At 48.9% G+C, this 24,875-nt stretch overlaps 1 protein-coding gene across 1 annotated transcript in view; it reads left to right on the forward strand.

The window, feature by feature from the left end:
- Positions 1-691: 691 nt before the first annotated feature.
- Positions 692-24,875, forward strand: part of PIH1D1 (PIH1 domain containing 1) — an 85,484-nt gene continuing 61,300 nt past the window's right edge. Inside the window, exon 1 of the mRNA XM_078768488.1 lies at positions 692-788. The gene's annotated coding sequence lies outside the window, so the exon portion shown is untranslated. The remainder of the gene's footprint in view (positions 789-24,875) is intronic.

Genomic DNA, 24,875 nt, shown 5'->3' on the forward strand with positions numbered 1-24,875 from the left:
CATTGCTGGGTGAACAAAAGGTCCACCCACCAATGTGAAGCTCAAGACTCTTTGGACCCTACACTCTCTTGCCTCCCTACTTCTCCACAACCTCACCACCCCACCACCTGGACGAGGCTCAGGTGTATCATACGGGAGGAGGGAGTAACCAGGGAGAGATACCAAGGAGTCAGAGACCTCTTGAAGTTGGAAAGTTCCTGTTGGGCAGATTAAGTGTGGTTTGTTCGAAGCAAATTCTGCCATAATTGCATACGTAATAAATAAATGGTGTTTGGGGAAAAAATGAATTCAACCACAGCAACGGCATTGACAATGCCAAGAGCAGCCCAGCGACAGTATCGTGTTGGCTTTATTCAGCTCGGCTGATTGCTTCCTTCTGTTCAACTTCATCCATCATTCCTCGTATCGTCGCTCATGCCAGTGCCTGATTCGCTGTGCAAAAGATTCATCAAGACAGTACGGCATATCGATCTCGTTCGATTTGAGGAAAACCAATCGAATGAGAGTTCAAACAACGCGCGTGTTGATGCCGGAAGGAGTTCATGCACTTTCTTCCGGTTCGTTCACTGTTCTCTGTTATTATTATTTTTTCCAATAAATATGTAATGTGCGAATTAGATTATATTTTTATTGCAGCAACGAAACCTGAGTAACCATTTAGTTGTTAATCATAATTATGTTCTGGAGTGAGGAGGCAACTTGATGAAGAGTCTTCGCGCCTTCCCGCTGTGGAGGATTTGTGTGGTGTTGTCTCGTGTTGAGGTCACGGTCCAGCGCCTCATCGTAAGGTAATGCTTCGTTGAGTAATTTTCTCACAGTTGTGTCCGTGTTACACACGCTCGTGTTCACATACATACGCGCACACACGAACAAACTTGTAGTATGTACATGTACACGCGCGCACACACACAAATATGAAATATACACGTGTGGTGCTGTGCACACACGACTCGATTGCCAGAGAGGTAGGCCACAACGCATGGATACAACACGACTCTTTATTAAGAGCTCGCACTTCAGCACTGGGCGGGCCGGGCAGCGGGCTCGAACCTCGAGCTTAGAGCCCGCATATATACTCCCGAGGCCACGCCTTGCCCCCGGGCGTGGCCGATCGGCCGAAAGGCGTGGCATGCATTTCAGTTCCCCGCCTGGACGCTCGCGCCACCCACTGGTGCGCGGAATTATTGTCCCTTGTCCCCGCCACACACGTACACATAACATACACACCTCGTTTTTTCATTTCTGTTCCTCACAATTCTCTCTCTTATTCATACATACACACACACACATATATATATATACTACACATATATATATATATACTACACACATATATATATATATATTGTAGCGGCTGCCGCTGGGGTTTCACAATCGCCTTGCACCTATCAAGGACGCGGAGCGATCACCATGCCGGGCTCGTCCAGGACGCCCGGGCAGGCTCGCCCTCAACTTGCCAGGCCGCAGCCAGGACGCTGGGCCACGCCCCCTGGCGCCGGGCCTGGGCAAACCCCCTGGGTTAATAGATATATATTGCTGACCGATAAACGGGTTTTCAGAGTGCCTGAGTGTTTGATTTCATTAAAGCAACTCGGATGAATTCTAGCTTTTTGTCGCGTCCATTCTTCCGATCGACGTGGGAGCCCCAGCTCCTTCATTGGTGACCTATCGACATGGACACGGCAGTCGCCCTTAAACTGCCTACCTTCTGGGAGGCTCACGCGGCGGTTTGGTTCGCACAGGCGGAGTCCCTGTTCGCCCTGCGAGGCATCACGGCCGACGACACCCGCTTCCACCATGTGGTAGCTGCGCTCGGGTCGGCTACGGCGGCCCGCGCCCTAAGCCTCCTCGAAAGCCCGCCAGCCGCTGACAAATACGGCGCGATTAGGAAGCTTCTCCTCGATGCTTTCGCCCTCCCATCGGCGGAACGCGCACGGCGCCTGCTCGATCTGCCTGAGCTCGGCGACACGCGCCCTTCCGTGCGAATGGACTACATGCTTTCACTGCTCGGCGAGCACTCTCCGGCATTCCTGTTCCGGGAGCTGTTCCTCCGTCAGCTGCCTAACCCGGTACGCCTCGCCCTGGCAAGCACGACGATCACAGATCCCCGGGCCCTTGCCAGAGAAGCCGACAAGATCTCCGCCGCAGGACAGCGCATCGCAGCGGCGACATGGGACCCACCGCCGTCCGACGCAACACCCAGGGCGCCCGAGCACCCGGCACGGTCGACGGCCGAACTGCCGACGCCATTGGCGGCCGCTCTACCGAGCCGACCACCTCCAGCACGACGACCGAGGCCTCCACCTGACCAAGCGTGGTGTTACTATCATGCCAGGTTCGGACAGAAGGCCCGGACATGCCGACCCCCGTGCACCTTCGGCAGGCCGGGAAACGGCCGGGCCGGCGTTCATTACCAGCCATGAGCGCCGGCCACACGGGCAACTTACTGTTCATCACGGATAAAGCGTCCGGACGGCGCTTCCTGTGCGACACCGGCGCCCAACTGTGCGTCATACCCGCCTCTGACCAGGACAGGCAATCCGCGGTTTGCGGCCCCTCCTTAGTTGCGGCCAACGGATCGACTATCCGCACCTTCGGCCCGCGCAACGTCACCCTCTGCTTCGGCGGCCAACGCTTTGCTTGGACGTTTGTAACCGCCAACGTGCCCGTGGCTCTGCTAGGCGCCGACTTCCTCTGCGCACACGGACTGCTGGTGGACGTCCAACGGAGTCGTTTAATCAACACTGAAACCTTCAGCTCCCTGGTATGCACATTGAGCAGCTCCGCGCCGACCGAGCTGGCATGCACCGTCCCGGCGGCGAACGAGTTTGCTCGCCTGCTCACGGAGTTCCCGGCCCTCACGCGGCCGACGTTTTCGGCCGTCGCAGTACGGCATGGGATCGAGCACCACATACCAACCACGGGCCCGCCGGTCTACGCCAGGGCCCGCCGCCTCGACCCAGCCAAGCTCGCCGTAGCGAAGGCCGAATTCGACGCGTTGGAGCACCTCGGCATCGTGCGGCGCTCCGATAGCGCGTGGGCCTCGCCACTGCACATCGTGCCAAAGCCGGGGGGTGGATGGCGCCCGTGTGGCGACTACCGCCGTCTGAATGACGCTACCACCCCCGACAGGTACCCGATCCCGCATATCCAAGACTTCTCCGCCCGTCTGGCGGGACGGGTCATTTTTTCGAAAATTGATCTCATACGGGGATATCACCAGGTACCTGTCAGGGCGGCCGACGTCCCTAAAACGGCAGTCATCACGCCGTTCGGCTTATTCGAATTCTTGCGGATGCCGTTTGGTCTCAAGAACGCGGCTCAGGTGTTCCAGCGCTTGATGGACGGCGTGCTGCGTGACCTGCCGTTCCTTTTCGTTTACCTGGACGACATCCTCGTCGCCAGCACATCCCGGGCCGAGCACCTCCTCCACCTCCGAACACTGTTCGAGCGCCTCAGCGAGCACGGCCTCATCGTCAACCCGGCCAAATGCCACTTCGGCACGACGGCCGTTGATTTTTTGGGCCACCACATCACCAAGAACGGGGCCGTGCCGCTGCCAACCAAGGTCGAGGCCATCACCACGTTCCCGCGTCCCCGCACCATAAAGGCCCTGCAGGAATTCCTGGGAATGGTGAATTTTTATCACCGCTTCGTGCCCCGCGCTGCTCACCTCATGCGGCCCCTCTACGACGCCCTCCGGGGCAAGCCGGCCAAGCACGACATCGCCTGGTCCGCAGCAATGGATGCGGCCTTCCAACGCTCAAAGCGGGCCCTCGCCGACGCAACACTGCTCGCTCACCCGGTGCTCAACGCTCCCATCGCCCTCACCACGGATGCCTCCGACTACGCGGTGGGCGCCGTACATGAGCAATGGGTGAACGGGGTTTGGCAGCCACTCGCTTTTTTCAGCCGGCAGCTCCGGCCGAACGAGCTCAAATACAGCACGTTTGACCGGGAGCTCCTCGGTCTACACCTGGCCGTCCGCCATTTCCGCCACCTCCTGGAGGGCCGACCTTTCACGGCGTTCGTCGACCACAAGCCGTTGATTTACGCCATGGCCAAGGTCACGGAGCCATGGTCGGCCCGCCAACAGCGCCACCTCTCCGCCGTGTCGGAGTTTACCACGGACATCCGGCACGTCGCCGGCAAAAACAACGCCGTGGCCGACTGTCTTTCCCGGGCCAGCGCGAACGCGGTCCACCTGGGCGTGGATTTTGCGCTTATGGCGGCGGACCAAACCACCGACACCACGGTGCAAGCCCTCCGGGCGGCGGACACGGGCCTCCGCCTGGCCGACATCCCCTGCGCGGACACTGTCCTGCTCTGCGACGTCTCCCAAGGCCAGCCTCGCCCCATCGTGCCCGTCACCTGGCAACGCCGCATCTTCGCCTCCCTCCACGGCCTTTCCCACCCGGGCCGGAAAGCTTCCCAGAAGCTGGTGTCGGCGCGTTTCGTCTGGCACGGCCTTCGTCGGGACGTCCGCGATTGGACCAGCGCCTGCACGGCCTGCCAACGGGCCAAGGTCCACCGACACACCCAGGCCCCGCTGGCACCTTTCACCGTGCCCGAACGACGTTTCGACCACGTCAACGTGGATCTGGTGGGCCCCCTCCCCCCGTCACGGGGGTTCACACACCTGCTCACCATGGTGGACAGGACCACCAGGTGGCCGGAGGCCGTTCCCCTCGTCTCCACCACCACCGCCGACGTGGCGCAGGCTTTCATCGCCACCTGGGTCGCCCGCTTCGGCGCACCGGCGGACATCTCGTCAGACCGCGGACCACAGTTCACCTCCGAGCTGTGGGGCGCGGTCGCCCGCAACCTGGGGGTCAAGCTCCACCGTACTACGGCCTACCACCCCCAAGCAAACGGGTTGTGCGAGCGATTCCACCGCTCCATGAAGGCCGCGCTCATGGCCGGCCTTCAAGACGGCGGTTGGGCCGACCGGCTGCCGTGGGTCCTTTTGGGCCTTCGCACGGCCCCCAAGGAGGACCTCCAGGCATCCACCGCCGAGCTGGTCTATGGCCAGGTGCTACGCGTCCCGGGCGAATTCGTGCCCGACGCTACCAGTCCCTGGTCCGCAGCTCACCAGCGCTCGGACCTCCAGGAGTCCGCCCGGCGGTTTGCCCCCGTGCCGACATCCCACCACGGTGACCCCCGGTCCTACGTCCCCCCAGCACTCCGCACAGCGGAGTATGTTTTTGTGCGTCACGACGCACATCGGTGGCCACTCCAGCCGCCGTACGACGGGCCCTTCCGGGTGCTGCGACGGGACGACAAGTCGTTCGTCATCGACATCGGCGGCAGGTCGGACCGGATTGCAGTGGACCGCCTCAAGCCGGCGCACGTGGACGTCGACCACCCACCACGGGTGGCCCTTCCGCCGCGGCGAGGCCGCCCCCCATCCACGGGGCCCCCCACTCGACCGCCCACCACCTCACCGGACCCCCTCCCACGACCCGCCAGGGGTCGCTTCGGCCGGGTCATCAGGACCCCCCTCAAGTTGACCCTGCCGGTACAAGTCGATTCTGGGGGGACGTGTGTAGCGGCTGCCGCTGGGGTTTCACAATCGCCTTGCACCTATCAAGGACGCGGAGCGATCACCATGCCGGGCTCGTCCAGGACGCCCGGGCAGGCCCGCGCTCAACTTGCCAGGCCTCGGTCGGGACGCCCGGGCATGCCCGGGCATGCCCGGGCAGGCTCGCCCTCAACTTGCCAGGCCGCAGCCAGGACGCTGGGCCACGCCCCCTGGCGCCGGGCCTGGGCAAACCCCCTGGGTTAATAGATATATATTGCTGACCGATAAACGGGTTTTCAGAGTGCCTGAGTGTTTGATTTCATTAAAGCAACTCGGATGAATTCTAGCTTTTTGTCGCGTCCATTCTTCCGATCGACGTGGGAGCCCCAGCTCCTTCAATATATATATTGTTGCGGATATGGGATTTGCATCCATCCATATCCGCTTGTAAATATTCCCCTATTTCCTCAATACTTCCCAACTATCCCCAATCCCCCATTCCCTAGTCCCATTTTCTGTAAACAACACTCTGTAGACCTGACCTCCCCCTATTTCCCCCATTAAATGTCGTGCCCAGGTTCACCGCATCTCATGTAAGACAACTATAGGACATCTTGCTAGTTATTCTTAGTCTATGTCAGTTAAGGACTCGTTTCCATTAATTCTGACCCTTCGTTGCACCAGAATGTGATTGTATGGCACCGTTAGGAAGTTTAGGACCTCCCAATACCTCCCCGCAGCTCTTCCTCACGGTTCAGCAACAACAACAACAACAACAGCAACGGCGGCGGCGTGCACAGGGAGTGCGCGTCCTCACTCCGGCTTGGTTGGTAGGGGGTGTTGGGAGGGCATGAGGCCTTCCCAGCGAGCCGCCATCAAACATGTGCTCGACGGGGTTACCAAATAGGGGCTCCCTGTCAGCTCCTCGTCAAGGGCGGAGCCCGGTAACCCCCGCACCCAATGGAAGCGGCGGACCGGTCCCATCTGGGGCGGACCCAACCAGCCGAGGGCGTGTCACTCCCCGCTGAGCATGCGCAGGAAGAGGGAGGTGACGTCAGATGCGCACTGAGCTTGAAGCAAGAGAGACGTCCCTTCCGAGCGCTGTGACACCTCCCCGCATCTCTGGACTGGACCGTGCTTTATCCTGTCCCTGAGCCAAGGTGCACCTTGTGCTATCGACTGCCTGTCCCTTCCTGCCATCAATCCCTGTGTAAGTCAGCCTTGTTCCGTTTGTCTGTGGTCTGTCTGGGGAAAGATAAGATTGTATTTAAGTGCCCATCTCTTCTGTGTCTTTTACCTCACTCTACCTTGTAATCTACCCCTTTTCTCCACCACTAATTATACCCTCCTCCGGAGGTCTTGAGAACTGTACCCCTGGCGTCGTTTCATTTATCCCAGTCGTTGTGTCCTTTCCAATCATTGATTTAGCGTAGCGCGATTTGGCCAACGTTCGGGTGGAATCGGGTGAGTTGGGGAAGAATCGGGGGAACTGTTAGGTCGCGGCAATACCACCTCTCGGTAAATAACATCTAATCCGCGATCCGTAACTATATATATATATACATATATATATATATATACATATATATATATATATATATATATATATATATATAGATATAGATATAGATATAGATATAGATATATATATATATATATATATATATATATATATATATATATATATATATACACAACCACACCACACATACACACATTCACACATATACACGTACACACACACATATTCACACACTTACACGAACACACACACGTACACACACACACACACACGTACTCGCGCGCACATATTCACACACATATTCACACACCTACACGTACACACATATACCTGTATACACACACACACATATTCACACACTCACACGAACACACACACGTACACACACACACACACACACACATATTCACACAACAACAACAACAACAGGCATTTTAAGGCCATTTTCCCTGCCAGAGCGGGGGTTAGCCTTGCGGTCCCCATGACAATCTTCTCCATTTGCCCTATTTTCTGCATCTCCCCTTGTTAACCCCCTTGCCCACATTTCTTCTTCCACCACCTTTAGCCAAGTCTTTCTCGGTCTTCCCCGTCCTCTACTTCCTTCTACATTCATTTCCATCACTCTTCTCAACCAGTCACTTTCATCCTTCCTCAACACATGACCAAACCATCTCAACCTGTTCCTCTTCACAACATCAATCACAGGCTCTATTCCCATCATCTTTCGCAATTCATCATTTGTCTTCCTCTCTCTCAACGATATTCCACACATTCACTGAACCATTCGCATTTCCACTCTTTCCAGCCTTCGTTGCTGCTCTACGTTCATTACCCATGTCTTGCTCCCATAAATCATAACGCTTCTCACACATGCAGCATATACCTTTGCCTTCAGCTTCAACAACACTCCCCTCCTCGTCCACGCCACTCAGTTCCCGAAACTTCTTCCATGCACATCTCACTCCAGCAACCGTTGCCGTGTCTGATCCACCTTCTCCATTCAGCATGTCTCCGAGGTAGCAAAATGTTTTCACATCTTCCAGCTTCACGCCGTCGCCAAGATCCAACTCAACATTTCCACCATCTGCAGTTCCCTCTGTGCACACCTTACATTTGAATGTAGCTGCCACACTGGTTAATGACCCTCTCAGACCACTACATTTGTCTGTTTGTCCGCACAGAATAAATATGATTTTCTCTGCAACTGTTGGTCCGATTGACAGGAAATTGTCACCATCGGTGCAACTCCACCTGTTTTATTTTTCAATCATAATTATGTCGTCATAGGTCGTGGTTCGGCCGCCATCTTGGAAAAACCGAAAAACGTTGCACTTCCATATCTCCGAAAGCGCTGAATAGAAAAAATTGAGACATGGCTCATTGTAAAGAACTCTTCATTGGGGAATAAAATATGTTCATGATGTCAGAGGTGCCTCCATTATGACGTCATAATTCGACAAGTACAAAACTTCATCTGATCAAGATGAAATTTCTTTAGCGTCATGTGGGCATAAACTCGTGGAGAAAAAATAATTACGACGTCATCGGTCACGTGCTTCGGCCACCTTATTTGTTCAAACACAAAAGCCTTTTTAAAAAACACTGAAAACATCCTGGCGAGTGCCTGCAGTCTTTGATTGCTCTTTGTCTACTTACCTTGTCATGAACTTTTGGGTTTTGTAAAATAATTGCAAAATATTGTTCAGTTTAATGTCAAATTAAATGACCATTTCTCCTACCCCTGCCCTTGTCTATTACCATAGATTTTCCAGAATCATGCAGTGGAGGAAGGAGGGATGTCCATGGTTCGTGATGTCGTACTCGTCACGATCACCTTACTCTTGTTTATAGGAGTAATTATATTTGAACCATCACGTTGGTTCAAGAAGAAGAGGAACAGAAAAAAGCCCTGCAGTCACAGGTAAAGAACACAAGTGTTTTTCATTAATATGTACAATTATTTCATCCAATGGGACAAGATAGCTCAAAAATTTGAAACGGGTTTACATTAAATTCTTACGAATAATGAAATCTTTCCAAATCTAATATCTGATCCAGTGACAACAGGGGTACGAGAACATGGAGCGTACTCTCCTTGGAAGGTGACATTTAGTCACCTGTGAAACCTGTCTTGGAAACATGTAATAATGTTAGTCATTCCAAACCAGGCTAGTTTCCTGTCAGAATCCTGGCAAACCACTATTAAAGTGGTCACATCGGCCCACCGGTTTAGATGCTCCGAGCAGGGCAGAGGGCCTATATGTCGCGCAACCGTACTTGGGTGGAACGTCTGAGATGGTCGAGCGGTGTGCTGGTACTTCCCTCATGCCTGGCACCGAATTGGCGGCACTTTTCATCGTAACGATTGAGAAGATTGTAAGTTTGCAGAAAGAAGATGCAAATGGAGATATTCCATCAATCGACCAACCACATGAAATAGGTGGAATGTGGTTAAAGAAATCTGATGATGACAATGATGAAGTATTTGCTTGTTACCCTCGCCAGCGGAGAGGGTATTGCATTTGAGTCCATTTTTCTGTCTGTTTGTTTGTCCGCACAAAATAAATATGATTTTCTCTGCAAACGTTGGTCCGATTGGCAGGAAATTCTCACGATAGGTGCAACTCCACCTGTATAGTTTCTTAATGATCATTATGACGTCATAGGTCACGTGGTTCGGCCGCCATCTTGGAATAACCGAAAAACTTTGCACCTCTATATTCCCGAAAGCGCTGAATAGCAAAAATTGAGACGTGGCTCATTGTAAAGAACTTTCCATGTAGAACAACATCTGTTAATGATGATGTCATAGGTGCCTCTATTATGACGTCATAATTTGACAAGTACAAAACTTCATCCGATCAAGATGAAATTTCTTGAGCATAATCTAGGAATAAATTAGAGAAGAAAAAAACAAATAATGATGACGTAATCGGTCACGTGGTTCGGCCGCCATATTTGTTTTAACACAAAAGCTTTTAAAAACACTGAAAATACATCCTGGCGTGGGTTTACAATCTCTGATTGCTCTTTCTTGTTTTATGTTTTGGGTTCATTGTTCATCGTTCCACACTCATCCTCGAACCTTGTTTAAATTACATCTGCACACTCGAGATTCCGTATCCTATAGCATTGCAACACTCGTGGAACATGTTTACCTCTGCCACCAAAGGTGGATGGAGGTTATGTTTTCACCCCTGTCTGTCCATTTGTCTGTCTGTCTGTGAACAATATATCTCAAAGTTGTTGACTGATTCAGACGAAATTTGGCAGAGAGGTAGCGTATGTGACAAGGATGAAATTATTCGATTTTGTTGAAGATCCAGATATGGATCCGGCGACCAGAATTTTAAAGTCATTCTTCACCATTGAGTGATCGGGCTAAAACCGATATGTAGCAGGATATCTCAAAAAATTATGGACGGATTTGAACGAAACTTGGTGAACCGGTTGGGTGTGTAACAAGGACGAATCGATTCGATTTTGGTGAATATCTAAATATGGATTCGAACACAGGAGTTATTTAATTTTTAAGTGATTCTTCACTATTGAGAGATCGGGCGAAAAACGATTATATAACATGATATTTTAAAAAGTTATGGATGACTTATGTTACGAATCCGTAACAACACACACACGTACACCCACACACATATATACACACATACACACACACATACACATGTACACCCACACACATCTACACGTACACCCAAACTTCTTCTTGGATTTGGATTCTTCCCAAGTGGTTTTCTGTATTCCTTTGATGTATATCTTTCATGTAACCTATGTGAAGTCCTCCGCGCGAATTAAAAATCAGTCAATCATCTTCTGACGTTTGGACATTGATTCTTGAGTTTGTCAATTAGTTCAAGGCTAAATTATTCTTCAACAGGGTTTATAGATTACAGTCGATCTATGATCGGGTCACAATAACATTGGGTTCATTTACCAAGTTTCTTGTGAAGAGATCGCCAAGTGGTTTAAGCATTTCAGCAAGCACTCCATTCAGAACCGTGAAGGAACGGCTGGCTTCGCAAGCGCTAGCAAGCTGCTTGGTAAAAGAGCACAACCTGAGCTTCTCCCTTTGTTTTTTTTTGTTTTTTTTTGTATACAAGATCGAGGCTCGTGAAAGAGCAAACATTAATCGCACAAAAAGTAGATCACAATCACACAGCCAAGACAACGCAGGAGTGGCTCAGGGACAACTCTGTGATGGTCCTTGAGTGGCCCAACCAGAGCCCTGACTTGAACCCAATCGAACATCTCTGGAGAGACCTGAAAATGGCTGTGCACCAACGGTCCCCATCCAACCTGACAGAGCTTGAGAGGATCTGCAGAGAAGAATGGCAGAAAATCCCCAAATCCAGGTGTGCAAAGCTTGTCGCGTCATACCCAAGAAGACTCGAGGCTGCAATCGCTGCCAAAGGTGCTTCAACTAAGTACTGGGTTAAGGGTCTGAATACTTCTGTCAATGTGATATTTCAGTTTTTTCTTTTTAATAAATTTGCAAAACTTTCTAAAATCCTGTTTTCTCTTTGTCATTATGGGGTATTGAGTGTAGATTGATGAGGGAAAAAGTGAATTTAAACGATTTCAGCATAAGGCTGCAACATAACAAAATGTGAAAAAAGTCAAGGGTCTGAATACTTTCTGAATGCACAGAATGTTCGTGTCTGCATTTCAGTAAAGTAAAGTGTGTGCCGTGTCAGCATTTTAAAAATTCCCAGAGAGCCCAGAGAGAGCTGGGGGAGCAACGCCGGAGAGGAGTCGGTAGAAAACAGAAAGACCATCAACCTGCCTGCGGTGAGTGAGTGAAAGGCCCTTGGAGTTAGCTTCATCGCAGGAGATTCCAATGATTCTGAAAGCTGTGGTTTCAACAGCGTAAAGCCGAGCTAGGTGTGAGGCAGGAGCACCGGCCCAGAGGGGGGAACAGTATTCCATTGAGCTGCGGATGAAAGCCTTGCATGTGGTGAGGAGCTCAGGTGTGCCAAGGAAGGACTTCGCACGACGGAGGATGCCCAGTCGGCGACTGGCTTTGGAGGCCAGCTTGGAAATGTGGTTTTCCCAAGAAAGATCACGGCAGATAGTGAGACCCAAAAGCTTGAGCGACAGAACTTCTTGGAGAGGATTGTTTAGAAAGTGGATGGGAGGGGTTTCCAGTCGGTCTTTTTGGAGAGACAAAGTAAGAGTGTGAGATTTGTCAGGATTGAAAGACAAGTTCCACTTGTTTGACCAGTCTGTGATTTTGTCCAGGTCTGCAGAGAGTGAGGAGGCTGCAGACTGCCGATCGGAGGGATGAGGAATGGAGCGGCAGAGAGTGGGGTCATCAGCAAAGAGATTGAGAGGATTTTCCAGAGAGTCGGAGAGATCATTGATGAATGAATGAATGATTGATGAAGACCAGAAAAAGCACAGGGCCCAGAACACTGCCTTGGGGAACTCCAGCCTGAACAGGAAGAGGAGATGAGAGAAACCCATTCAGGGCCACACGTTGACTTCGACTAGAGAGGAGGTCCGCAAGCCATGTGTGGAGATTTCCATAGATACCACAGGAGGAGATTTTGGTGACCAGAGCGGGGTGCCAGACCGTATTGAAGGCACGTGATATGTCAAGGGAGACAGCTCTAATTTCCCGTTTGGGATTGAGGACCTTCATCCATTGTTGAGACAGCAGAAGCAGCATGTCCAGAGTAGAATGAGCTGGTCTGAAACCAAATTGATGGTCAGAGATCAAGCCATTGGAGAAGAGGAAAGATTTGATATCCGAAGCAATGATGGATTCCATGACTTTGCTGATAATTGGGAGAAGGCTGATTGGTCTGTCGTTGCAGGGATCTGTTTTTGCACATTTTTTGTGTAAAGTGGTGATGTTGGCTGATTTCCAAGCTGATGGCAGGTGACCTTGAGCAAAAGAGAGGGGGAAGAGAACATAGAAAGGGTGAGATGAAGTGGCAGAGCAGGATTATAGGACCTGTGGGCTGATTCCGTCAGGTCCAGTTGCAGAATCAGAGTCGAGGGTTGCCAGCACTGAGAGAGCAGAGGGAGAAATGTTGGAGAAAAGAGAGAAGAAAACAAAGAGACCACCAAGCTAAACTGGGATGCAGGAGGAACAAAGTCTGTGATAAGAGGGAAAAACTATTATTTGATTTTATTATTTGACATGTTACATTTGTCAGATGTTCAAGGAAGAAAGGTGTGTGACATGTTCATACGGGGTCCCCAAGGCTGCTGAGGTGTCACTTGGGCCCCGCAAGGCCGCTGAGGGGTCGCAAGGAGCACCCGGTGATGTGTCACACGGGGCCCCCAAGGCCGCTGAGGTGTCGCAAGAAGCACCCGATGATCAGGTGTCACACGGGGCCCCCAAGGCTGCTGAGGTGTCACTTGGGCCCCGCAAGGCCGCTGAGGTGTCGCAAGGAGCACCCGATGATGCTGGTGTTCACCACGAGGTCCCCAAGGCCGCTGAGGTGGCGCACGAAGCACCTGATGATGGTGGTGTTCAGGACAGGGCCGCTGAGGTGTCGCAAGGAGCACCCGATGATGCTGGTGTTCAGCACGGGGCCCACAAGGAGGCTGAGGTGTCGCAAGGAGCACCCGATGATGAGGTTCAGCACGAGGTCCCCAAAGCTGCTGAGGTGTTGCAAGGAGCACCCGATGATGATGAGGTTCAGCACGAGGTCCCCAAAGCTGCTGAGGTGTTGCAAGGAGCACCCGATGATGATGAGGTTCAGCACGAGGTCCCCAAGCCTGCTGAGGTGTTGCAAGGAGCACCCGAAGATGAGGTTCAGCACGAGGTCCCCACGGCTGCTGAGGTGTTGCAAGGAGCACCCGATGATGAGGTTCAGCACGAGGTCCCCACGGCTGCTGAGGTGTTGCAAGGAGCACCCGATGAATGATGAGGTTCAGCACGGGGTCCGCAAGGCACGGGGTATGAACATGTTCGATGATGTGCACTGAGGAAAGCATATCATATGTTTTGTAAGTTACAAATAAGGTGTTAATTAAATTCATAATTTTAGCCAAAGTTTGCATACTCGTATCTGAATCATGTTGATATGAAGTAAAAGAATAATGAAGTTGCTGACGGTGAAGAGTGAAGAGAATGACAGCAGGACCATTAAGACTTCACCCCTAAACTATTGAAAAGTATGAATGTTATGAAAACAAGTAGTAAATATTAAAAGGAAACCTGCAATAGGACTGCAACACTTTTTTTTTCGAGGTGTGTTCCGACCCACGGTTGCTGTCCTCGTGCCGGGTGAAAATGCACCACAGAAACATAGCCGGAGTGGGTCGAACAGGAATCTTCAGGCTCGCCTGAAAGTTACTTTACCCCTCGGCAGCAAAGCATTCGTTCTTAGTGACTCCAGAAATGCTACACAAGATATTGTAAGTACTGCACAATATAAACTGCATATTAAAAGAGTTTAAGAAGGAATGCTTTACTGGGGAAGGGAAAAGTGATTCAGGCCACCTTGTACATTGAAGTTGATGACGTCACGGATGAAGACTAAACTTCTTGTGGTCGTACCAAGGCACAAAAAGAAGGCGATTATGTGAATGAACAAAACCACAAATACTTGAGGTTGTTTGGAGGTGACATCGTGGTGGACAAGGTGCAGGGTTATAAAGTTATGAATTTAAATGATGATGCTGAAGCGCGGTGCTACGCGCGCTACTTGTATAGCAAGGAGGAAGCGGCCAACGCGGTAAGTTCAAAGGGTCTTTATTACGAGAACCCCACTGTAGCACTCGAGCGCTCCGGGCTACGCGCCCGGTGTATATCCCGCGGCCACGCCTACCCCTCGGGTGTGGCCGCCGCCCACTTGGTGCGCGGAATGATGCCCTCACGCCATTGAGCTTTCGTGTCCGCCACAATGCTATTAAATTAGCATCAATGGAATGTTTTAAAGTATCAAAGTCTCATTCAAGAGGTTTGATTTCAGTATTTGCTTTGGACAATCTGTAATGGAAGGTTTCTGTTTATATGTGAGGTGTAAAAAAGTGCAATGAATGAGATACTCAAATTAGTCCAATAAAAAAGCAACATTTATTTATTTTTCAATAAACAAAGATACTGAAGGACTGAAGGAGAAGATGAACAAGTGGAAGGAATGTATGGAGACAAAAGGTCTGAAGGTGAATATCGGAAAAACGAAGGTGATGGCAAGTGGTAAAGCATGTGGTGAGGTGGAAAGAACTGGGAAGTGGCCATGTGCTGTGTGCAGGAAGGGTGTCGGAGTGAACTCCATTCAATGTACAATGTGCGCTGAGTGGGTTCATCAAAAATGTAGTGGTTTGAGAGGGTCATTAACCAGTGTGGCAGCTACATTCAAATGTAAGGTGTGCACAGAGGGAGCTGCAGATGGAGGAAATGTTCGAGTTGGATCTTGGAGACGGCGTGAAGCTGGAAGGTGTGAAAACATTTTGCTACCTCGGAGACATGCTGAATGGAGAAGGTGGATCAGACTCGGCAACGGTTGCTGGAGTGAGGTTTGCATGGAAGAAGTTTTGGGAACTGAGTGGCGTGCTGACGAGGATGGGAGTGTCGTTGAAGCTGAAGGGAAAGGTGTATGCTGCATGTGTGAGAAGTGTTGTGATTTATGGGAGCGATACATGGGTAATGAACGTAGAGCATCAACGAAGGCTGGAAATGCGAATGGTTCGGTGGATGTGTGGAGTATCGTTGAGAGAGAGGAAGACAAATGATGAATTGTGAAAGATGATGGGAATAGAGCCTGTGATGGATGTTGTGAAGAGAAACAGTTTGAGATGGTTTGGTCATGGGTTGAGGAAGGATGCAAGTGACTGATTGAGAAGAGTGATGGAAATGAATGTGGAAGGAAGTAGAGGATGGGGAAGACCGAGAAAGACTTGGCTAAAGATGGTCGAAGAAAAAATGCGGGCAAGGGGGTTAAGAAGGGGAGATGCAGAAAATGGGGCAAAATGGAGAAGATTGTCATGGGGACCGCAAGGCTAACCGCAGCTCTCGCAGGGAAAATGGCCTTAGAATGCCTGTTGTTGTTGTTGTTGTTGTTGTTGTTGTTGTTGTTGAAACAAAGATACATAATTGTGAAGAAAATAAAACTTTGTCTTTGAAACTTGATATGCTTATTTATGGAAATTGATGTTGACATTTATTGGACCATTGTGAGCACCTCATTTGTGGAATCGTCGGACTGTCCCTCGTATAAAACTTGTGAAAATTGCGATCTACGTGAAATGGAAGACAATGATTTCCAAGATCGATCCAACGGAACAAATCATGATGTCTGTATGCTGACTTAAAATGTAACCCAGTGCGACCTGCCGCATGGGGAGGGTTGTCGGCGACTAAACCGACACATCTCACTGGCTTTGCTTGTGGGGAGGGTGACTGTGACACCCTGCCAGGACCAAAAACAACACCTGGCAATGGGCAGATGAGCTCCCGTAGGGAGCCAACGACCATCCAGCAAGTAGATGGTGTCTCCCAAAAAAACACCCATGCGGTTTGGACAGGTTCAAGTCATACCAAAGACTTTAAAATGGTACGTGCTGCTTCCTTGCGTGAAAAGGATGGAGCACGGACAATCCCCATTGGTGGGCATCCTGGGGAGGGGGAAATTCCTCTTGATGAAATGCCCCGTTGAGAACGGTGACAAATGCGGAGCCATTGTTATAATGTCGCTGGTACCCAGAGTATCCCGGGAAGTGACGGAAGTTCCCCCAACCTCAGTGGCTGTTTTGTTTGTCTTGTGGCGGACACGATGGCTCGCTGGCGCGGTGACATCATTCCGCGCACCAAGAGGGTGTCGGCCACGCCCGAGGGGTAGGCGTGGCCTCGGGATATACACGGGGCGCGCAGCCCCGAGCACCTCAGTGCTATAGTTGAGCTTTGCAAATAAAGACTTTTTGTTAACCGCGTTGTTGCTTCTCTCCTTGGCAAACCAGTCGTGCGCATAGCACCGCACTTCAGTCTCGTCAATATGTCTTTGTGTGTGTGAATGTTTGTCTCCATTACAAGCCACAGCCCAAGTATTTAAAAAAAAATTATGGTCGTTGTAAAAGACGGCTGTAGTACCTTTCAAACGTGTAAGTTTCGAAGGAGTCCACGTGAACTGTTTCACCCAAGTGTCCGTCATTATCTCCTGTAAAACATAAGAACTCACATGAGAGATAGAAATATGAACACCACCAGGAAATACCCTTTTGCTGGACAGCACATGATCAACAGCCACAGTGTCGTGAAATATGCTTCATGAAGAAAATCAAATAGCTGGAAACAGTTTGGACCTCCTACCTTAACAGTGAGTCGGCTTCCACGCAGGACGCAAATCATCTCGGTGAGAACAGATCTGCAGGTAACACTGCGGCCGATCATGTTGCCTGGTATTTCCTGCAGAAAAAACAAATACATTTCTTGAAAAATCTGAAAGTTATCAGAACGTAATAATGTAATATCTATATATATATATATATATGTATATACAAGATAATCTAGTTTTGTATTTTTAATTAATTTTCTGAAAGTTTAAGAATTTTGTTTTTCACTTGGAAGTGGTGGGTTACGATGTGTCAATAAAGGTGGAAAAGTCTCATTTTATGTTGACTGGTACACGCGTTCACGATGGGAGCGGCAGGAAGGGTCATCACCTGCGCCACCAAAGGTGGATGGAGGTTATGTTTTCACCCATATCTGTCTGTCCGTTTGTGAACAAAATATCTCAAAAAGTTATGGACATATTCGGACGAAATTTAGCAGAGAGGTAGAGTATGTGACGAGTACTAAATAATTAGATTTTGGTGAAGATCCGGATTCGGATCCGGCTACGAGAATTTTATAAGTGGATTTTATCAGTGAGTTTAAGGATCGGGCCAAAAACGAAACATAGGATATCTCAAAAAGTTTTGGACGGATGATTTTGATTGAACGTGATTCTGTATTGTGATTTTCTGGTGTACTCCGGGATACAAAACGGAAACTATTCACAATGAGTCGCTTCTTGACGGGAATATAAAGCGAGCGAGTGGGGGGAGAGGAGGAAGGGAGGGAGAGGGGGGAAGAGAGGCTGGAGCAGGAGGGGAGGGAGTGGAGTGGGAGGAGGTGAGAAGAAGGGAGGGTGGAAGGGGAAAGAGGAAGAGAGGAGGGAGGATGGAGCGAGGAAGCAGGGGGAGGTGAGTGACTATATCGCACAAAAAATGTTAGTCAATGGGAAAATGGGTAAGTGGAAACAAAAAGGCAGCTCTGTCTACTATAACGCCATGGCTTGCAAAAGCAGCCTGAATAGTGTTCACGAAGTGGTGGTTCACCTCGTTAATCATATTCAAAGAGGGTGTTATAACACACCCAAACTAAGTACCCAGGCATTTCTCATTTCATTTGTGGAGCCTTCACCAAGCGACTTAAGCACTCCAGCGAAATTGGTGATAAGGAACGGCTGGCTTGGCAAGCGATAGCAAGCCGATTGCTTATTGGTGAAATGGTTTTGGAATTTTAAAAACAGATCGATTTAACGCATCAAATAATGTGGAAACGACTGGGAGCAAACAAATATATATTTTTTAATGGCTGTTATAAACACAACAAAACTTCCCCGGCCTTGTGAATAAAAACAAAAAGGGAGGTCTGTCTACTGTAACGCCATGGCTTCCAAAAGCAGCCTGAATAGCGTTCACCAATCGCTAGATGTGGTAAATTCTGTCAGATTTCACTCCAGTTTTGGACATTATTTAGTCTACAGCATCCAATCATCATATCCGAATCCAGATGTTGATGATATGCTTCAATTATGTAATGATAATAATCGATCGTGTTTCCAAGGCAAGGCACGTTTCAGTAGGCCGAAACAAAATGGCGGCTTTAGAACCCAGCGAGAGGTGTAGTGGGCTGACCAAGATGGCGGGCCTCCTCGTGGACCCTTCAGACCCTGATATCTATCTATAATTCCAGTAATCTCTGTGTGTTTGTTTGTACGTTTGTACGTTTGTACGTTTGTACGTTTGTACGTTTGTACGTTTGTACGTTTGTTTGTTTGTTTGTCTGTGACCGCTGTTTCTCGACAACTACCGGTCCGATATACTTGAAACTTGCCAGGTATATTGCTGGGGACCCGAGGATGTGCCTTTTCAAGGTTTTAAATTAATCGGACAAGTACTTACCGAGCTATGGCGATTTAGCCGTTCGCCGTTCGCTTTGGCTTTGCGAAATGCGAATGGACCAAACCATTCATGTAAATAGAGGGAGGGGTGTTCTGTGGTCGTTCGCTTTGGCTTTGCGAATGGACCAAACCATTCATGTAAATAGAGGGGGGGGGGTTCTGTGGTCGTTCGCTTTGGCTTTGCGAATGGACCAAACCATTCATGTAAATAGAGGGGGGGGTTCTGTGGTCGTTGCGAATGGACCAAACCATTCATGTAAATAGAGGGAGGGGGGTTCTGTGGTCGTAACTGCCACGTGGTTTCAAAGTTTTTTTTTGTTGTTGTTGTTTGCACGCATGTTTTTTTGCACCCACGTACGGGCACGCCCTAGGATGTACACCCCTACACAAATTTTTTTTTTTTTTTTTTTTTGGCAAGGAACGGGCACCCACGTACGGGCACGTCCTAGCTTATATATAGTACGGGCATGCCCTAGTTCTTTAAATGCCGTGAACAAACTTTAATCCATCAAGGATATTGATGGTTGTGGTCAAGTATCATCAAAGTTGTGCGTGTAGTTTTGGAAAAGCCATGCACCGAGCATGGCTACCTCGCCCGGCTTGGCTCCACGCTGTTGAAACCAAAGCTTTCAGAATCAATGGAATCTCCCACGATGAAGCTAACTCTGAGGGCCTTTCACTCACTCACCGCAGGCAGGTTGGTGGACTTTCTGTTTTCTTCCGACTCCTCTCCGGCCTCCCCCAGCCCTATCTGTGCTCTGTCCTCCAAATACTCCTGCAGGTCGCACAAGATCTGCCAGCAACCCTCTTCTGGTGAAACTACCAAAATCAAGACTCTCTGCTCACCTTCACTCTTTCATTCCTCTTCTCTCCCACCTCTGGACCAAACTCCCTCACTCTCTTCAATCCCACTCATCCCTCCAGGTCTTCAAAGCAGCTGTTCACCACCATCTCTTATCTTCCCCCATCCAAAACCTTGATCTTTTCTACCCCTGTTAATTCACCCCAGATCCACTTTTCTGAAATACCGACTTCTTTCCTGGAAGTCCCAGCTGTGTCCATGTGTTTTTTACTTCTCCCAACCCCACCCCCTCCCCACGCCTCCTCCCCCCAAGCCCTCTCCCTCCAACAAATCTCCCGATGTCCCTGCTCTCAAATGTTAAACTTGTGTGCTTCCCCCACTCTCCCCATCTTTCTGCGGCTCCTTTAATTTCGTCTTATGTGTCTGTTTGTTTTTTTATCATTAATGTTTCGTCTCACACGAGCCTCGATCTTGTGCACAAAAAGAAAAGAAAAAGGAGATCGAAGAATTTACATACAGCCTGACTGACGGACACCATGCGATGCTGATACCTCCCCTCAAGTTCGTTCCAGGTGAGCTAAAAATGCATCAAAGAACCAATTATGTCAAAAACACTAAATTAACGTTTAATAAATATTCCATCATTTACATGGACATTGTTGTGGGAAGCATAATCCATACGTACTGCCTGCTGTCCTGATGGTGTGCTTTTCGACATCTGAATGTTGCTAATCTGAAGGAAAAAGAAGATTACTTTCATTTGCAGGAACAAACTTGAACAGGACACATGAATGCACGTGGATCTTAAACCGCCAACAAGCAGCACCAAGTTAAGGGTGGATGTGGTGATCTTTTGTCCCCTTCCATCTTTGCGGTTCCTCGGGGTGGATAGAATTCCACGACTGTAACAGTAGGCCTACAGGGTGTCCCCAAAGTATTGTTGTGGTTTTAAAAAGTTCTTACAACCAAACTGAAACAAGACTTTGTGGACACCCTGGACTGTTAAAGTTGCAGAATTCTAACCTCCCCGACGAACTGCCAGGCAGAAGAAAATATTGGGGTAATGTCCCTGGGCTCACCTGGTAGAACCAGGGAACCACTGGTAGGCGTGGACGACCCATAAAATATGACACGGAGAAGAAAGTAAACACCTTTGGAGGACAAACCCCTGATGTTTTTTTGATGCTGTGGACAAACATTGGTACATCAAGGCTGTGGTCAAGTTTCGTCCAATGTGTGTTTTTAGTTTCAGAGAAAAGAGAAAATACCTATTTTTGGGGGAGAGGAGGGACAACCTCCAATACCCCCACAAACCCCCTTGAGATCCCCTCCTTTTCACCCCTCAGCCCAATGGGATAAGGGGTATTGTTGTCACGGATGTCGTCCGGGCGGGTGGGCGTCCGGCGTCCATCAACTTTTGGTTTTCGTCAATTTCGAGCAGAACGGCTTGTCCGATTAAATCCATGTTTGCAGTGTGTGTTGGGGGTGAGTAGAGGAAGGTTCCTTTCGAAAATGGGCGTACTGCGATTTTCAATATGGCCGCCACGACTTCCTTTCACCATGCATGGGCTGAGGGTTCACACCCTCTTTGCGGTGCTATTTATTTAATGCTGTGAACAAACGTTCGTCCATCACGGGTGATGAAGGTTGTGGCCAAGCTTCATCAGAATTGGGTTTGTAGTTTCAAAGAAGAGAGCAAGTACCTATTTGGGGGGGCCAAAGATGGACCTACTTTCAACACCGGTGACCCCTTTAGACCCCGATTTTTTTTCATGTAATGAACAAACTTTGGTATCTGAGTGTTTACCTCCAGCCTGACTGACTGACACCGCACCATGCTAATACCTCCACCTGAACTACGTTCCACGTGAGCTAAAAACGCATCAACAAACAATCACATTAAAAACAATAAATGAACGTTTCATAAATATTCCTTCATTTGCATGGACATTGTGATGGGAAGTATAAATCATACATACCAGCTGCTGACTTGATCGTCGGTGTTTCTTCTTCACTACTGTGGGTATCATGTACACCTGAAGGAAAAGGAAGATGACTTTCATTTCCAGGAAGAAAGTTAAACAGGGCACATCAATGCACGCGGTTCTTAAAGTTTCGACGACCAGCACGAAATTACGGGTGGATGTGGTGACCTGTCATCCCCTTCCAGCCTGGCGGTTCATCGGCGTGTTTAGAATTCCGCAGGTGTATCAGTACAGGGTGCCCATAACGTATTGGTGCTGTTTATTACAACTTTGATTACAACCAAACCGGAACAAGACTTTGTGGAGACCCTGCATCGTGTATATCGACTGTGCAACGCACAAACAAATTTTCATCCATCATGCTCTCTTAGCCCTGTCGTTAAATCTTAGCCCTGTTGTCTTAGCCCAGCTGTTTGTCGTTAAAGGCGGCAAAAAAGGGTTGGCGTCAGGAAGGGCATCCGGCCGTAAAACATTGCTTCAAAAAGGGGACCGAAAAACAACAACAACCATGGTTCCCGAAAAAGGCCAACCCCCGCTTTGCGGGTAAAAATGGCCTCTAAAGGTGTTTTTTTTTTTTTTTTATGCTCTCTTAGCCCTGGTGTTGGGCTAGAGCCCTGGTGTTGGGCTGGAGCCCTGGTGTTGGGCTGGAGCCCTGGTGTTGGGCTAGCGGTTAGGGTGCCGGCTTAGGATCCTAGGATCCTGAGTTCGAATCCCGGTCAATCGCTGAATAAACGCCAGGGGGATTGACTCAGCCTGTCATCCTTCCGAGGTCGGCAAATTGAGTAGCAGTTCACTAGTCATTCCCTGTTTGTCGTAAAAGGCGACAAAAAGGGTTGGCGGCAGGAAGGGCATCCGGCCGTAAAACATTGCTTCAAAAAGGGGACCGAAAAACAACAACAACCACGGTCCCTGAAAAAGGCCAACCCCCGCTTTGCGGGGAAAATGGCCTCTAAAGGTGTTTTTATTTATTTATGCTCTCTCTCCACAGTGGTGCACTGTTTGTTGGTCCAAACCTTGGTCGGTGTGAAAACTAAATTAACTTTATACTTGTGTTCCTGTCTTTATTATCAGGTAAATAATAATATTTCACGTCACTCGCACTAAAACCATCCAGATACCGAGCACATGGCTTTGCTCGGAGACTGAAAATTGACGGTGAGGAAACAGTGGAATTTTCCGATAAGAAATAATGTAAAACGAGCTCCTACGTAATGAAGGTGGGCATGACGAAGGGATATAAAGGTATGTAACGCCTTCGATAAGCGGGGGATAACTGTATTTAAAATATACAAATGATAAAAAGAAGGGAAAGTGGTCCAAGAAACCAAGAAACGCTAATTCACCCCAGATCCACCTTGTTTGAAATTCCAACTTCTTTCCTGGAAGTCCTGGCAGTGTCCATATGTTTTATACCTCTCCCACCGCCCCCTTCCCACGCTCCCCCCCCCCCCAAAGCCCTCGCCCTCTCTCAGATCTCTCGATGTCTCCATGTCTCTCGGTCCCTGCTCTCAAATGTTGTTTTGTGTCCTTGTTTTATGTGTCGGTTTGTCTTTCTGTGTGATTAATGTTCGCTCTTTCACGAGCCTCGATCTTGTATACAAAACAAAACAAAAAAAAAAAAAAAAAAAAAAAAAAAAAAAAAAAAAAAAAAAAAAAAAAAGAGCATTTTCCAACGCCTAAAATTTGTAATTCATGCGAAAGCATGAGGCCAACATTCCGCAATTTGTGATGCAGGAAATATTTAAACACATATTTTATTGTATTTATCCAGGCAACGCGGGGTCCTTCAGATAGTTGTGTTTAAATCTAGATATTTCAATAAGACTATTTTCATCAAGATTATTTGCATTCAACACAAAGTTTCCGTTTCCTTCTGTATCAGAAGAGAAAAAATGCAAATTTTCTGAGACTTTTGCACAGCAGTATTCATTACATCCATACCTTGATGATGGGTCCCAGGATCCGCAGGATCAAAGCCAAACAAAGCAGGAGGATGACGGTTCTGCACACACCATTCCTTACATCATCATTCCACATACCTGTAAAAGAGAACATCTGTGTGGATCATTTCAAGAAACCATCTCAGCTCATCCACCAAGGACTTTGTACCACTTGTTACCAAACCATGGTATCTCCATGATCATGTGAGAGTGAAGCAAACTACTGCATATTCACATTTGAGCCTTTATTCGATGTTTCCACCCTCTGTTTTCAGTCATAAATGTTCTTTTTTTTTTTCTTTTCTTTTTTGTATACTGAATCGAGGTTCGTGAAAGAGCTAACATTTACTTCACAAACAAATCGACCAGACAAACAAAATACACAAAAAGAGGGAGCGGAAGACAAGATGGGGAGAAAAGGGGAAGCACACAAACACAACATCCGAGAGCAGGGAGATGTGTGGAAGGGAGAGGGCCCGGGGGGAGGAGGAATGGGAAGGGGGGGGGGGGAGGGGGAAGTATAAAGCACAAGGACACCAAGGACTTCCAGGACAGAAGTTGGTATTTCAAAAAGTGGAATTGGGGTGAAATTAGCGGGGGTAGAAAAGATCAAGGTTTTGGATGGGGGAAGATAAGAGATGGTGGTGAACAGCTGTTTTAAAGACTTGGAGGGTGGAGTGGGATTGAAGAAAGTGAGGGAGTTTGTTCCAGAGGCAGGAGAAAAGAGGAATGAAGGAGTGAAGGTGAGCAGAGAGTCTTGATTTTGGCAGTTTAACCAAAAGTCTGTGTAGACCATCAGCCCTTAGTTTATGTCTTTTTTAGTGTCTGTGTAGACCATCAGCCCTTAGTTTATGTTTATACAGGAAAAGCACCTCCACAATTCAGATCAGGCCACAGCACCAGAACATGTGTGTGAGAAATCGACGAAGAATATTTCTTGTCTTGTGATTTTGCTTTGTCTTTCC

The sequence above is a fragment of the Myxine glutinosa genome, chromosome 14 (genome assembly GCF_964187855.1).
Source record: "Myxine glutinosa chromosome 14, kmMyxGlut1.1, whole genome shotgun sequence".
In the NCBI taxonomy this organism is placed as follows: domain Eukaryota; kingdom Metazoa; phylum Chordata; class Myxini; order Myxiniformes; family Myxinidae; genus Myxine; species Myxine glutinosa.